The sequence below is a fragment of the Giraffa tippelskirchi genome, chromosome 12 (genome assembly GCF_054371585.1).
Source record: "Giraffa tippelskirchi isolate mGirTip1 chromosome 12, T2T-mGirTip1v1.2.pri, whole genome shotgun sequence".
NCBI lineage: Eukaryota > Metazoa > Chordata > Mammalia > Artiodactyla > Giraffidae > Giraffa > Giraffa tippelskirchi.
Genome location: NC_137286.1, coordinates 86,902,406 through 86,915,380, shown reverse-complemented (window position 1 = coordinate 86,915,380; position 12,975 = coordinate 86,902,406). Strand labels below are relative to the sequence as shown.

General features: G+C 37.0%; 1 protein-coding gene across 4 annotated transcripts in view; it reads right to left on the bottom strand.

Annotated features, from left to right (window-relative positions):
- GTF2F2 (general transcription factor IIF subunit 2) overlaps positions 1-12,975 on the bottom strand; it is a 179,443-nt gene that overhangs the window by 128,553 nt on the left and 37,915 nt on the right. The window lies entirely within an intron of this gene.

Below are 12,975 nucleotides of genomic sequence, written 5' to 3'. Positions count from 1 at the left end.
CAGTCAAGGTTAAAATTAGAACACTGTAATCATAATAATCTTGCAAATAAAGCAGAGATGTAATATGAACTATCCAAAACAGCATGCAACTTAGAAATTATTTATATTTCATTTAAAAAATTTTTTTTATTGAAGTAGAGTTGACTTACGATGTATTAATATATGCTGTACAGCAAAATGACTCAGTTAAACACACACACATTCTTTTTATATTCTTTTCCATTATGGTTTATCCCAGGATAACTGAATATGGTTCCCTGTGCTAGAAGGCAGGATCTTGTTGTTTATCCACTCTACACATAACAGTTCGCATCTGCTAAACCCAACCAACCAGTCCATCCATCCCCCTTTGCCCCTCCCCCATATTTAGCTCTGAAATATATAATGGTTACTTCTGTAGCAGACTTATCTTCCTAAACATATTTTGCCTAAGTTAATAATAAAATTAATTTGCTTCTGTGAACAAACACCAAGGGGATGGTGATAAAGAAAGATGTGCTGGGAAGAGGGAAATATCTAAGATGAAATTTTGAATTTGCCTAATTTATAAAGAGATGACTGTATTCCTACTTCTCCTCTTTGCAAAGATTCACAATAGTTCAAGAGTTTTAATCAAACAAAAGTCACCGATATTAAAGTAAGTCTTACAAGCTATTACAAATAACTTACACTTAGTTAAATCCTTCCAAGAATGCAAAAACTTTGCAATATCAAGCATTTTCTACATAAAATATAGTAACTCTGAATTTATTTAAATTACTACACATTTTGGAAAACATACTGGATATTTAAAAGTCAAACAATTATACTATATTTCCTTGTTACCTGTCTTAAAAAATTGTTCCCCAGCATAAAATAAAAATAAATAAAATAAAATGCAGTTAACCTAAAAGCACAGCAGGTTTCTCCAAACTGAGGACTCCAGAATATTCAGTTACATTTAACAGCAAATTTTACTAATTTTTTTTTTTTAAAGATTTAGTTATTTTACAAATTCCTTTTTGAAGACAGGCCCAATCTTTCAAAAGTTACTTTGATTACAGCCTTTTACAATCTTCAATACATATTTTTCTACATAATTAAAGTAGAAAATTGGGCAAGTCTGATTTTTAAAAAATTCCACGCTACTGATTTTACCTTGTTATAGGAGGTTTGTTAACTAATATTAAAGGTTCTTAAAACTGTTGAATGATACTAACTTTAATCTTAATGATTACTTGAGTTTGATAAACTTCTATGACTGAAGATGGTTTTACAAAGAACTACAACATTTAGCATTTACTTCAGGTATCCTATCATTTGATGAATTTTTATTTATATTTATTTTTAAAAAACATTAAATATAAATGTAGACATCCTAAGAAAACTACTTTGAATTTTGCATTTTTTCCTATCCATGTAAAGGAAAGACTATGTTACTGCATATAGAAATAATTATTAATAAAGGTTGATGATTATTAGATAGAAATACCAAGCGAAAGAATCTAAAAGTCACAGGTGACTGATTTATAAAAAAAACAGAACCAAAAACTGCAACCACTGACATTTATGACACATATATGTTTACCTTTCACAACACAGCCAGAAAGAAACACACTGGGATTCAATATACAGATATTCAGCTACCTTGAAAACTGAAGGCAGGCTTTATCAAAATGTCATTTTGGTTCCCAGGCATATATCACTCCTCTCTTTTTCCTATCTTATCAAAATTTGGATTATTTGGATATAAGGTAGACTGTACTTAATAAGAGGCAAGAAGGCTCAACTATATCTCTTACAATTATATATCAAAAATTTGTATATTATAAAATTCACTACACAATGAATATATAGAAAAATCGTAAAGCTTGATATAAAAATTTGGTAGGTAACACTGAGGTTGTTTAATGAAGCAAGGTTAAGCATTAAGTAAAATCATCCCCAACTGTCATTCTGTATCACCCTAAGACTTACAATTTAAAGGATGCAACATTTTTAAGTAAATTAATTCTCTTTATTTAAAAAAAACAAACAAACAAAAAGGAATATGCACTAACAGTGGCCTTTTTGGTTCAAAGTAGTGGGAAGGAAAAGCAGTTGAAGATTTAAAACTCAAAGTGAAAAAAGACGTATCGGACATCCCTAGTGGAGCAGTGGATAAGAACCTGCCTGCCAATGCAGGGGACACGGGTTCAATCCCTGGCCCAGGAAGACTCCACATGCCTCGGAGCAACTAAGCCCACGAACTACAACTACTGAGCCTGCCTGCTGCAGCTACTGAGGGCTGTGTGCCTAGAGTCTGTGCTCCACGAAAAGAGAAGTCAGTGCAATGAGAAGCCTGCACACCGCATCAAAGGGTAGGCCCCACCTGCTGCAACTAAAGGAGGCCTGAGCACAGCAACGAAGACCCAGTGCAATGAGAAATACACAGATTTCTTTTTTTCTTTTAAAAAAAGGATGTATCAACTCCACCAATGTTAACACCGGCTAATGAAGCAAGAAAGATGAAACCTATTCTACAGAGACGAATGGTTTTCCAAGAGGGGCACAACTGCTACCTACCTACCTCTACCCTTCAGAGAAATCATCTGTGGGTGTTTTGGTTTCGGGTATTATGATACTATACAAGACCACACTACCCTGAAAAGTATACAAACGGGTGGAAAGGAATAAGAAAATGCGGGACCTGCTGATAGTCTGACCTTTTAGCAAAAATCATAAAAATGCCTGGCATTCATGGAGTACATGTACTCTCTATCAGTTAGTACTTCGTACTATATACGCATTGTCTCCTTTATCTCTGAGGTGTACAGACTGCTACTTTCCCAGCACCCATTCTTCCCTTCTTTGTTAGTAACTGAACCCTAATTCCACTGAGGTGGCAACTGTACCCAGATAAAAACTGGTATTTCCTGATGTTCTGTAAGCGAAAGGTCAAGTTATCATAAAGTTCTAACCAAAGGAATAGAAGCAAAACTGACAGGGTATGAATCTGGATATGGTCCTCTCACAAAGCTGGGTGAGCCCTTCTGACTTGCCCTATTGCCTCCATTTTGCTGCCCGGAATGTAGATGTGATGCTTGGAACCACAGCAGTCATTCTGGATCAACTTGAGAATGGAAGCCACAAACTAATGATGGCAGACAGTGGTTTTAACCATGGGACCGCCATGCCAGACCTGGACTTCTTACCTTGGAACTTCTGTACAAAGAAGAAAAACACATTTGCGTCACTGATATTTTAGGCTATCTAACAGATAGAGGTGGGCAGTATTAAAGGTCTTGTTTTACCAATGAGAAAACAGACCAATAGAGTTCGGCAACTTGCCACAGGCACACAGCTAGCAGGCAATCCCCGAAGCGCCAAGCTCTGAGCTACTGCGTAACACCGCTTTCAGTCCACATACCAGGAACTGAGTGAGAGATTCTGCAAAGGACATGAGCCCTGACAACAGGCAAGACAATGCTCAAGCAAGGTTAGCTTCTCCACTCGTTAGACTGCATCAAAACCTGGCTTAAAATACTGCAAGACAACAAAGTCAATGAAAAAGGGAATCCAGTCAGTTTGCTACAGAAAAGAAACAAAAACACTAGAACTAGAATACATGGATGAGAAGTGTGCAGCCACAACCACAGAAAGGAAAAGGGGTTTAACTGTGAGCCAGGGAGATTCTCCTCATTCAGGTCCAGAATCATCATCAGATTAAATCCAGAAACACAGCTACCTGATTTCTAAAAATGAACTAAAAATTCTTAGTTTTTGCCAATTTTTGCCAAAATTCTTGCCAACAAAAATCCGTACAGTCAAAGCTATGGTTTTTCCAACAGTCATGTATGGATATGAGAGTTGGACCACAAAGAAGGCTGAGCACCAAAGAACTGATGCCTTTGAACTGTGGTGCTGGAGAACTCTTGAGAGTCCCTTGGACAGCAAGGAGATCAAGCCAGTCAATCCTAAAGGAAATCAACTCTGAACACTCACTGGAAGGACTGATGTTGAATCTGAAGCTCCAGTACTATGGCCACTGATGTGAAGAGCCAACTCACTGGAAAAGACCCTGATGCTGGGAAAGATTGAAGGCAGGAGGAGAAGGGGGTGACAGAGGACGAGATGGTTGGATGGCATCACCAACTCGATGGATATGAGTTTGAGCAAGCTCCGGGAGACAATGAAGGACAGGGAAGCCTAGCGTGCTGCAGCCCATGGGGTTGCAAAGAGTCGGACACGACTGAGGGACTGAATAACTAAATTTCTTTATGCAGATGGATGGAGGGGAAGGGTGCTTATATATTAAGTAAGCAAAGGAACAACTCTACAGACTTCTCTGACACAGCTTTTGTACTACTACCCCCGCCCCTGCTCTAGGCATGGGAGTAGGTGTGAGGGTGAATGGAGAAGTGAATAGTCCTCCTGTTTCCCTGCAGTATTAAGCAATTAAAATACTCTGGATGAAAAAGCATCTTGTATGCTATGCTTCAGAGTCTTCTGGGAGGGAATGACGTAAGAAAACTGAGAAAGAGAAACGTAGTCTGAAAACCTGAACTTGTGGAAGCTGGGAAACAGCCATGGCCAATGTTTTTAGAAACAGTCAGATGTGAAAGAAGAAAGTTACAGAATAAGCTACCTTCAAACACAGAGAGGGGCCTGAGGCTGTAACCAGCAGGGTGGCCATTTGTTCCCTAAGTAGCTAGTAATATGTTCAATTTTCCAAATTAATAAGCTTGTGGCAAACTACTCAAATAATTAGACATTTTCCCGCAAGAACATAGTAGCAGAAGGATCAAGAAAAGCTACTGCTAGCTTTTTTAACACTTGAGTTAAAATACTGGAGCACAGATGCCATAGCTCACATACTTTTTAAAATAACCAGGTAAAAAATGACCTGGTAAAGGATAATGATAAGTGAGTTTTTCTGGTTATATAAGCCAAAGTTGATGACTCCTTAATAGGCAATACACACTCATCCACATATTTACAGAATTAAATTTACTTCTAAATGCATATTAATTGTTTTTGTATTGTATAGCTTTAAAAGATAAAATTGAGTTACTGTTGCTTAAAATCTTATTTTACACAGCCACATGGGTGGCAAATTATTTATAAATCATTAGAAGACTTAAACACAAGAACACAGCATAAAAGAGTTCATCAGGGGACTTCCCTGGCAGTCCAGTGGTTAAAAGGTCACCTTCCAATATATGGGGTGTGGGTTTGATCCCTGGTCAGAGCTAAGATTCCACATGCCTCAAGGCCAAAAAACTGAAACATAAAGCAGAAGCAGTGTTGTTACAAATTCAATAAAGACTTGAAAAAAAAAAATGTCCACATCAAAAAAAATCTTACTTTTAAAAAAGTTCAGAAAGAAAAAGTATTTTGAATATCTGTAAACAAATAAATGAAAGATGTCAACTAAGATCAACATAGTTAAAAAAAAAAAAAGAAACCCAAACGTTGCCTTGGAACTCAGGCACCTTTTAGCTTCTAGTCACTCAGACTAAATTAAATAACTAAACAGATGAAGACAGAGGGAGAAATGCTCTTACTCTAAAACACTCAAGGAGGATGCCTGCTACCCTAGTTCCTACCAGAATTTTATAAAATCAAATAGAGAAGGACAGGACCAATGTCAGTCCTTGGTCCATCTTTCTGCGTTGAGCACACATCTCACTCAAGTTGCTAATAACATCTTCTCCTTGGCTTCACATTGATGATAGATTTCTTTTAAATTTTATTATAAGCTGATACAGGCCAAAGCAATTCATTTTCTTAGACCCATATTTTTAAAACATGCTTACACTGGACATTTATTTAAAACTGTCCTTGTAGCCGAAGACCCTTACACCTTTAAGTCTACTGTTCATCACTGCTCAAAATTCTAGCCTGCACAATTATAGGCTCATACTATACATGTAAAATAACTAAAAATTCAATTAACGATGAATAAAAGGTTTAAATGAGCATTACATCATGCCAGGCACTGTGCTAAAAATATTGTTATTGCTACATCTAATTTACAAACGAAGACACTATTAAGTGTTGCAAAGAAGTGTGTCAAAGACCTCAGAGCTTCTAATGAGAAACTGAGGAGGGTTTTCACGCAGCAATTAGGTTCTAGAACCCCTTCTCAGTTACCACCACATACACCACATCAACGTACATTCTGCTCTCAGCTTTGAAAAGCAGAAAACTGATTCATTCCTCCATCTCTGAAAAACAATGTTCATCAAACAACTTAAACATGATTCAGAGCTGAGGCGCTCAGCTCGTCAAAAAAGTGTTTTTAAGAACATTAGAAAGTAATGTTTATATGCTTAAGTAATTGAAACATTTTAAATAGTCTTATAGCTGTTCATTCAAAGATTCTCCCCAAATTTCTCTGGGCCAGCTTTTTGACTTTGATTTATTATTTTGAAACAATGACAATGACTTTCCGTAAAACTACTACGAATAAATAAATTCCAAGCTGCCATTAGTTGAAATGTGTGACCCTCTCCCTTTTGAGGCAGCCAGCAAGAAGGGAGGGAGGTGTGTGAAGAAAATCGATGCCAGGCTATCAGAATATCACTTTTGGTTTTCTTATGACTATATGTAGCAAATAACGCTTAAAAGATTGGCAATTTACCCGTACAAAAACATACTTCTTTTCAAGAAAAAGTCCTGCCTTCGGCACGTCACACTACCTTCTGAAAACAACACTGAGACATACATGAAAAATTAATTGAATAAAAATTTATTAAAGCAATACTTTAAGATAATTAACAGGCCTCAATTATATAAGCCCACAGAAATAACAGTTCAATCCATTTCACTACAAACACATAAAATTAGAGAAAAGGACCAATCATTTTTACATGATATAAGCAATATTGACTAAATTAAATCAGAGTTTATAATTAAGACAAAGCAAACTTATTAAAAATTAGATTTGGACATCAAAGGAAATAAAGACAGGAAATGTGGAGGGGAGCAAAAAGGGAAGTATGGATCAATAAGTAAATCAATTCTTCCACAAAAGCACTACAGTGCACTGCCAGCTTAAAAATAAACATTTATTAACAGCCTAGAAGTCTTTGAGAAATAAAAGATATATGTATCTTATATATGTGGTATATCACTTTCTCTCTCTATAAAATTATAATGACATATTGAAATTAGACACAAAACAGCAGGTCTAACATGGAGAGTAAAATCCCACAATGGAGCCGAAAAGAAAATGATGGATACTTTGCTAAAGTCATCCATAAACCCTTTCTGGGAAAAAGAAGGGGGATTTATTGTTAAAGTCTAGACAATGAAGAAATAAATGAAAATAAATAATTTAGGAATAAGATGGTATGATCAAAAGATTAGAAGCAAAGTGCAAATCTATTTATCCAATTAATACTAAGGTTAAATAACCAGAGAATTAGCTGCAGAACAGAATGCTTATCTTAAAAACCTTGATAAAGTGACAATCAGTTCAGTTCAGTCGCTCAGTCATGTCCGACTCTTGGCGACCCCATGGACTGCAGCATACCAGGTGCCTGATGAACTATGGACGGAGGTTTGCGACATTGTGCAGGAGGCAGGGATCAAGACCATCCTTGAGAAAAAGAAATGCAAAAAAGCAAAATGGCTGTCTGAGAAGGCCTTACAAATAGCTGTGAAAAGAAGAGAAGCGAAAAGCAAAGGAGAAAAGGAAAGATATACCCATTTGAATGCAGAGTTCCAAGGAAGAGCAAGGAGATAAGAAAGCCTTCCTCAGTGATCAGTGCAAAGAAATAGAGGAAAACAATAGAATGGAAAAGACTAGAGATCTCTTCAAGAAAATTAGAGATACCAACGGAGCATTTCATGCAAAGATGGGCTCAATAAAGGGCAGAAATGGTATGGACCTAACAGAAGCAGAAGATATTAAGAAGAGGTGGCAAAAATACACAGAAGAACTACACAGAGAAGACCTTCACGACCCAGATAATCACAATGGTGTGATCACTCACCTAGAGTCAGACATCCTGGAATGTGAAGTCAAGTGGGCCTTAGGAAGCATCACTACGAACAAAGTTTGTGGAGGTGATGGAATTCCAGCTGAGCTATTTCAAATCCTAAAAGATGATGCTGTGAAAGTGCTGCACTCAATATGCCAGCAAATTTGGAAAACTCAGCAGTGGCCACAGGACTGGAAAAGGTCAGTTTTCATTCCAATCTCTAAGAAAGGCAATGCCAAAGAATGCTCAAACTTCCACACAATTGCATTTATCTCACATGCGAGTAAAGTAATGCTCAAAATTCTCCAAGCCAGGCTTCAACAGTATGTGAACCGTGAACTTCGAGATGTTCAAGCTGGTTTTAGAAAAGGCAGAGGAACCAGAGATCAAATTGCCAACATCCGCTGGATCACTGAAAAAGCAAGAGAGTTCCAGAAAAATATCTATTTCTGCTTTACTGACTACGCCAAAGCCTTTGACTGCATGGATCACAACAAACTGTGGAAAATTCTGAAAGAGATGGGAATACCAGACCACCTTACCTGCCTCCTGAGAAATCTGTATGCATGTCAGGAAGCAATAGTTAGAACTGGACATGGAACAACAGACTGGTTCCAAATAGGAAAAGGAGTATGTCAAGGCTGTATATTGTCACCCTGCTTATTCACTTATATGCAGAGTACACTATGAGAAATTCTGGGCTGGATGAAGCACGAGCTGGAATCAAGATTGCCAAGAGAAATATCAATAACCTCAGATATGCAGATGACATCACCCTTATGGTAGAAAGTGACAACACAACCAATGAAATTGTGAGGAAAATAATTTCCTAATTTTTCGTAACAGAATCAACCAGACTGTCAAAAAGTGAAACCTGGAGTTAAAAAAAATAAACAATGTAATGACTCTAATTCCTTAATTTTTCTCTGCTCAGAGTATCCATACTCCCAACCCCTAATTTTAGAAGGAGCTCTTGGGAACTCATATGGTTTTGTAGAAAAGAAGCATTTATTTGACACTCAGCAACTCTCTCTTTAGTATCTTTCTTCTGTTAATTCCAATAAATTAACTATACTTCTTCCTATTTCCTATAATGGTGGGCTAAGTTACTTAGATCAAATCTCCTGTAAGACAACTGTAAAAGCTGAATAAAATCTCGAACGTATTGAAAAGACCGCCAGCGGGGACTCCTGGCTGTGGTGGGGCCCGCCTCGCGATGCGGGGGTGCAGGGTCAGTCCCTAGTTGGGGACCTGAGATTCCACAGACGCTGCAGCCAACAAGACAAAACACAGAAACAGAAGCAGTGTTGCAACAGATTTGAGAAAGATTCTTTTTTTAAAAAAGACTACAAGATAATAAGTGATCACCAAGCTCCAAAGATAGGGAAAACAAGAATCTCTGTGGTCATGGGCCAATTGGAAAACTTGACCCTTTGTTTAGGATGCCCAAGGCAAGTGTCGGGGGACAGAAATCAAAATCCAGAGCCTGCAGAAGGTGGAAACTTATGACAGAAACTTCTTACCATAAAAAATTAAAATCCCAGGAGGCTATACTCACAGCGTGACTGTAAACCAAAGGAAAAGTCAATCCAATAAAAAATGGACAAGAGATCTGAACAAGAATGAATTTCACAAAACAGAAAATCCAAGTGGACAATAAATATATGACAGGGATTCAACTTCATTAGAAATCAGTGCAATGTTGAAAAAAACCACAAAAGACAAGTTACTACACATCCATAATACTAGTTAACATTTTTTTTAAAAAAGGTCAATACCATTGGAGAGACTCTCGGAGAAGAACTGAAACAAAAAGAACTCACATACATTGCTGATGGGACTGTAAACTGGTGTTAACTTCTTTGGAGAACAGTTTGGCATTATCAACTGGAAGTGAACATATCTACTCTGTGACCAAAGTCCATATACCTTTAAAAATTTATGTACCAGGGCACAAGTGTAAAAAGTTGACAGCAATACTGTTAACAAGTCACAAATATCCAGTAACAGTAAAAACTGATAAACTGAGCTAAATACACTTTGTGGAATATAGCAAAGAAAATGAATAAACTACCATTACATACAACATGGATTATCTTAGAAAACAATGTTCAGTGAAAAAGCCATGCCAAAAAAATAGTACATACTCTATGACCCAATTTAACATTCAGAAACAGGCAATGTAAAATATACTGCAGAGTAATGCAGGCTTAAATGATAAAATTACAGGGGGAAAGTGATTATCATAAATGTCAGTGATAATGGCTACCTCTCTGGAGGAAGGAACCAGCCATGATAGAGGAAAGATACCCAGCAGTTTCGGAAGCTGGACATGTCCTATTTCAACTGCTTATGTTAATGAAGTTCTTTTTATATTTGTTAGTTACATTTTAATTTTTTAAAAATTATCTATATTTTTATTTTTAAAAATTGCCACTCTGAAAGTTTGGTAGTTTCTCACAGAATTTAACATATATTACCATATGACCCAGCAAAGGGCATTCTCGGGTATTTATCCCGGAGAAGTAAAAACTTATGTTCACACAAAAATCTAGACACAATGTTCACGGCAGCTTTATTTCTAATAGCAAAAGACTGGAAACAACCAGAAAGTGACTAATTAGACAAAACCATGATCTATCCATATTACAGAATATTCAGTGATAGAAAAGGAATCAACTATTGACACACGCAAAACTTTTGATGAATCTCCAGGAAATTTATGTCAAGTGAAAAAAGCATTTACACAATATTTATGACACTTTTTAAGTGATAAAATTATGGAAATGGAGAACAGATCAGAGGTTGCCAGGGGATAAAAATGGCATTGGGGTGAGCAGGGCTTCGGTGGCTACAGAAAACTACACGTGATAGTGCAATACACATATATACAACTCTCACAAGTCAGTAACAAAAAACAACCAAGTTTAATTAAATATGGGCAAAGGATCTGAACAGACATTTCTCAAAAAAAAAAAAACCAGGCCAACAAACACATGAGAATATATTCAACTCATTAGCTTTCAGGGGAATGCAAAGCAGACCCACAATGAGACCACTTCACACTCACTAGGAAGAGTATAATCAAAAAGACACACAGTAACAGGTGTTGATGAGGAGGTGGAGAAATCAGAATGCTCAAATACTGCTGGTGGGATGAAAACTAGTGCAACTGCTGTGGAAAACAGTTTTTCAAAAGGTTGAACATAAAGTTACCATGTGAGCTACCATTTAACTTCTAAGTATATACTCAAGAGAAATGAAAAATTCACAAAAAGACCTGTACACAAATGCTCACGGCAACACTATTCATAATACCCCAAAAGTGGACAGAATCCAAACGTCCATCAATTGATGTATGGACAAGTAAAATATGGAAAAGCCATACAATAGAATATTATTCAGCAATAAAAAGGAATGAAGTACTGATTAATGCTAAAACATAAAAGCACATAAAAACATAAAGCACATAAAAAACATAAAACATGGAAGCACTATGTCAAGTGAAAAATGCCTGTTACAAAAGACCAAATATTATACAATTCCATTTATATGAACTGCCCAGAATAGATACATCTTATAGAGATAGAAAGCAGACTAGTGGTTCCCTATGGGATGGGGGTTTGAGGTGAAATAACAAGTGACTGCTAATAGGTATGGGGTTTCTTCTTTTTTAAAATTTTAATTGGAGTATAGCTGATTTACAATGTTGTGTTAGTTTCTACTGTATAGCAAAGCATATCAGTTATGCATATATTCCCTCTTTTTTAGACTCTTTTCCTATATAGGTCATTGGGGTTTCTTTTTGAAGTGATAAAAATGTAAAACTGGTTGTGGTGATGGGTGCACATCTCTGCAAATACACTAAAAAACACCAAATTGTACCTTCCAAATGGATAAATTGTATGCTAAGTGAACTACAGATCAATAAAGCTCTTCTATTAAAAAAGGCAATATTATACAAAAACCTTTTCATTTGTAAGATCACGGAATGACATCAAATTTACTTATAGACTAAATAGGAAATTTTAAAAATTCAGAAATTCAATACAATGTTTAAGCAGAAAAGACAATTTTTTCATTTTGGAGCTCTTTCTTATTTTATATTATTTTAAATAGGAAGGAATATAGCAATCCTTAAAGAAGGAGCAGGATCTGAGGACCAAACTAACGTATGCACAGATAAAGTGATAAATCTAGGATCTGCTTTGCAGTAATCCAGCAGAGGATAAGGGAGGTAAGGAAGGGAGATAAAAATGTAACAGGACTGGCTGTTTGTGGTCCATTTTATTAAATTTTCTTCTTTATTTTTGGCTGCACTGGGTCCCTGCTGCAGGGAGCAGGCTCTCTCTAGTTGCAGGGAGTGGGGGCTCTTCTCTAGCAGCGATGCTCCTCACTGTGGTGGCTCCTCATGCTGCAGAGCACAGCCTCTAGGGCTTGCAGGCTCAGTAGTTATGACATAAGGACTTAACTGCCCCACAGCATGTTGGATCTTCCCAGGCCAGGAACTGGACTCATGTCCCCTGCATTGGCAGGTGGACTCTTAACCGCTGGGCCACCAGAGAAGCCCTTGTTGTTAATTTTTGAAGCCAAATAATAAGTATATTGAGATTCATTTATTATTCTCTTTACTATGTTTGACCCCGAGATTCCCTTGTGGCTCAGAGGGTAGAGTCTGCCTGCAATGCTGGAGACCTGAGTTCAATCCTTGGGTAGGAAAGATCCCCTGGAGAAGAAAATGGCAACCTACTCCAGTGTTCTTGCCTGGAAAATCCCATGGATGGAGGAGCCTGGCAGGCTACAGTCCACAGGATCACAAAGAGTCGGATACAACTAAACGACCTCACTTTCACTATGTCTGAAATTTTCCATTAAAAAAAAAAAAAAAGCATGGACTTTCTGGTGATGCAGCAGACAGCATTTTTCTAAAACTAAATCAATAATTACATTCTAATATATGATGTCATAATTTACTTCACCAGTTAACTTGTTTTTGGACATCAGGTTTGTCCAATTCCATTGTTAC